Source organism: Pygoscelis adeliae, unplaced genomic scaffold (genome assembly GCF_000699105.1).
Source record: "Pygoscelis adeliae isolate BGI_AS28 unplaced genomic scaffold, ASM69910v1 Scaffold227, whole genome shotgun sequence".
Classification (NCBI taxonomy): domain Eukaryota; kingdom Metazoa; phylum Chordata; class Aves; order Sphenisciformes; family Spheniscidae; genus Pygoscelis; species Pygoscelis adeliae.
The window spans coordinates 1,760,943-1,765,253 of record NW_008825100.1 but is presented as its reverse complement, the minus strand read 5'-3'; positions in this window follow the sequence as shown (position 1 = coordinate 1,765,253).

The following is a 4,311-nucleotide window of genomic DNA, read 5'->3' as shown; positions in this document are numbered from 1 at the left end:
GCACGTGTGGATGCGTGTGCACAGGGACGCGCGCGCGCACACACACACACACACAACGCGTCTGCACACACGTACACATTCGTACACACAAGCACGCGTGCATACGTGCATGCCCGCGTGTGCATGTCCACATCACGTGTACACGCGTGCACATCGCATACACGCGCATGCATACGCCCGCCTGCATATGCATACATGCCTGCATATACCTGCACACGGATGCATGCACACATGCAGACACACGTATATGACTTGCGCAGGCACAGAGGTGCATATACACAAGCGCACCCGGATGCGTACCTACAGGCAGACATGCACCGCGTGCGCAGACGCATGCACAGGCCGGCACACATGCATGCATGTACCCCAGGGCACGCGAATAATGTGCGCCCTCCCCTCCTGGCTCACAGCAGGGCTTGCACTGATGTCCCCACGGGTCAGTGCCCGCTCTTACGTGGCATTTTCCCGCTTCAGGGATTTTCTCCGTGCAAACAAACTGCGTCCATCTGCTAAAGGGCTCCCTAGGCAAGGGCATCCGGGCAGCGCTGCCCTCTCTGCTGGCTTTTTGGCACCGTCCACACACCCACCGCCTGTCCCCAGTGCAATGGGACATCGACACTTCAGATCTAAAGGAAACGGCAGATTTATGATTGTGTTGGGGTTGCTGGGGAGCTTTCTGTTTTCTTCTGTTTTTAAAAGAAATCGTAAATCAACCGTAGAGCTGATCGCTGATTTTAAAGGCCATTTATAGTAACAGTTAACTACCCGTGGCCTGCAGACCTTCATGCCACTGATAATGTCTACTAAATCTCACCATTGGATTTTGCTTGAAACACATACCCTCAATCCAATAAGTTGCATTGCTGTTCTCAGAAAGGAGTGATTAACTGTAATGCCACCTGCCAAAATTTCCCCTTCCTTGCACTGATTTCCAATGCTGCTTTCATAAACCTTGCTGATTTCTTCAGCCTCTCCAAACCCCTGGGAGACACATCAGGTTTGGGTTTAAAGTGACTATTTGTTGTCTTAGGAAATACCCGCATACAAAAATTGTAACATTTTAACTGTCCTGGTGCTGCTAAACCGGAGTAATTCCTGGCGTGGCTGTAGGAGCGTCACAAGGGTGTTGCTTGTAACCAGTGTAAAACCACCATTGAATGCCTCACCAAAACATCTGCTGTGGTAGGAACGTGGTGAGTGGACCAGGCTGCTCTCGAGCCATCAGCTGTCCGTGGGCAAGGGGCAGCATCAGAGATCCCTCTTATCGCAAGAGCCCAATAAGGTGCATCCCGTCACCCTTTATTAATAATAAAAGTAATACTGGCCACATTGTGACTGATCTGGAAATGCAAGACGTGGTGTGTGGGGACTTCAAAGCGGGTTGTTCCTCTGCGGAGTATTTTTGGTATTTCTGTGAAGAGAAAGAAAATGAAATGCAGATCCTATGTTTGCGTGAGATAAAATGCCTGATGCGAGCCTTAGTGCCCAGAGAAGCCTCATGTAGACCTAGAAGTCCCCTCTCAGATCTTCTGGCCATGCCCAAGCACCCCGAGACACAACCACATGTACAAACATACATAGATACACTTGTGTGTAAGAGCTTTAATCACCTTGGTCATAGGAGCAGGGAGACCCTCATCCCTCGTCCCTCATCTCTCATCCCTCATCCCTTGTCCCTGTGGCCTGCCATGCCCGGGGAGCGCTGGGGGGAAGGAGCAGATGCACAGGGGCAAGTGGTGAATGAGCAAGAGGGAGAAAGGAAAAGCGGGGTCATGGGAGGAGGAAACTACTCGGAGGGAAGAAAACCACCTTGTGAGACTCGACTGTGGCATCTCAAGTAGCAGAGAAGAGGATTTGAGGAAGAGGGGAACGACTTTCAGAAGGAATGTATTGCTGCAGGACCGGAGCCAGGCGAGGCATAGGAGCTCATCAGTCACCAGTTATATTTAGCCGGGTTCAGGCAAGGTCGAGTGCCTGCCCTCGCTTTCCGTGGGTGCCTGCAGCATCGCCACGAGCGCCCAGTGCCTGCCGTGCCCACTCTGACCTTGCTGCGCAGCCCCCACGAGAAACCCCCGAGAGAAGGGAGGTCAGGAGCTGCTACTACACATTTTTTGAGCCGTGGGCTGTTGTTGGTGCTCAACATCTGCTATCAGTCATGTACCCTCATCATTGTATTTTTCAAGCCAAACCCCTGTGAAGGTCCCGCAGATTCACAGGCTGTATATCTCATCCCAGTAGACCACTGCTGACCCACAGACCACGGTGTGGGCCCAGTGCTCTACAGGGAAAGACCCCGCAGCGCTGCAGGGGAGGAAGTGCCGCGGCTTCCCCGATGAGAACGACGTTAATACCCTTCTCTGAAGCCAGCGCTGTGCTCTTGCCCCCACATGCAGCAAAAAAAGGGGATGTAATTGCACTAAAGACCAAGCGAGCAGCTGTAACCTCAAGAGGGGGACTTTGCGGTGGTTGAACGTGGTTGCACGTGGGGAATGCACCCACCATGGGGCGGGCAGCTCAGCTCCGGAGAGAGCAGGCAGCCTTGTGTCCCTGAGGTCGGCTGCAAACCAAGAAATGAAGCATCAGCAGAAGCAATGTGTGGCCTGAAATGAGGTCCCCAGAGGGGGTGTTTGTATGTTTGTATTAATCCTTCTTGCTTACCCATGATGAGGGTGCCGGACCGATTTTGTGTGCTGGCTGTTTTTCCAGATTCAGCGATGGGGTGACAGCAGATGCCTGAAAAGAAGGTTGCCTCCATGTACGAAACCAGATAAGCCCTTCATCTTCCTCCTGGGATTCCCTTGTGCTGAATAAGGGACTGAGAAAAAAAGGTTTTAGTGTCCATGTGTTAACAAGATTATTAAGGACAAAGGGATGATACAAACCAGCAGAAGATGAGTTTGAGGCAGCACCACGATTTTGGGATGAGAACCCAAAGAAGGGCTCTCTCTCATGGGGATTGTGAAAGGATGACCTGCAACAAAATCACTCTTGATCTCCAGGAACAGCCACCATCACTGCCCATGTGTTTTCTCTCTTGACCATCATGTCTCCTGTCTACAAAATGCCATTCTTGAGGATCACTTAGTCCATGGGACTGAGATCCCTCAGGTTCCTTCAAGTATTCAGGTGCCACAGAGGCCCTTGAACTTGGGTTTTGAGTATCGTTGCACAGTTCTGATGGAACAGAGAGAGGAAAACCCCCAGGCTGGAAAGGCTTGATCTTTGTGCTTGCTTTCTTATCACTTGCATTTTAAAGCTATGGTCAAAGCAGGACATAAACCCAGTGTATCTGACCTAGGCGTGCATTTGCAAACCATGCAATTGTAAGTTAGTTCTTTGACTCTTTTATTATCAGTCAAAACAAATAAAATGCTTTATCAGAGATACTTTGGGTGTTTTAAAGATAGGTTTTCATTGTCATATGTTCCTTGTGGCAGGAAGGGTGGATAAAAGCGTCTGAGTCACATCTAGATGTCTGCCATGGCACTGAAGAGGTTCTAGATTTTCAACGATGACTCCTCCTTCTGCACCAGTCGGGGTAAAATGCCCCAGAGCCCCAGACCACGGCCACAGCCTGTTTCAGGGCGGCACTCCACCTCCACTCCACCAATAGTTTCACAAACTATTGCCTTGATCCTGCAGTAAAATCTTGGGACATCTCCGACTTTCTCCCATTTCTAGACTCTGTGGTATAAGTTTAGGGTTGCTACTTACTAGCAGCTGCAGCTGGAAGAGACATCTTCTGACTGGATATAACTCGTTATAAAGTCATTATCGGATATAACTCATTCAACCACCATATCTGCAGTCAATTCAGAAGCCATAGAATCTCAGGCACAGCTCTCTAGTGTGCCAGAAAGACCAGCTAAAACAGCTGAGATTACCCATTTCCCGAAGTCACAGTGAAGCCGGTGATGGCTGGAAGAGGAATCCAGATGCAGCCTGGCCTTGGGCACTGCCGGCGCACAGCAGGTCCTGAACGTCCCTCGGTCCTTTGGTCCAAGCAGCTCTCCATACAACGAAAAATGCGCAAAATTGGTACCGAGATGATGATCCTGATTTGTGGTTTTAATAAAAAGGAGTTTTGGGGGGAGCTAGGGTCAAGCTGGGGCGTAGGATCAGGGATATGAAATGAAAGGCAAACTCGTTTGAACCTTGGGGACCTCCACCATGTTACAAACAGTGCTGGTATTAGGAAAACACTTCCTCTTCCTCTCCAGTCCCTCACCATGCTGTTTGCTGGGTCCTCCTGGCTGCGCCGCGACGGGAAGAGAGACACACGCCGCGGGCACCGTGCGGCTTTGCTGTCCC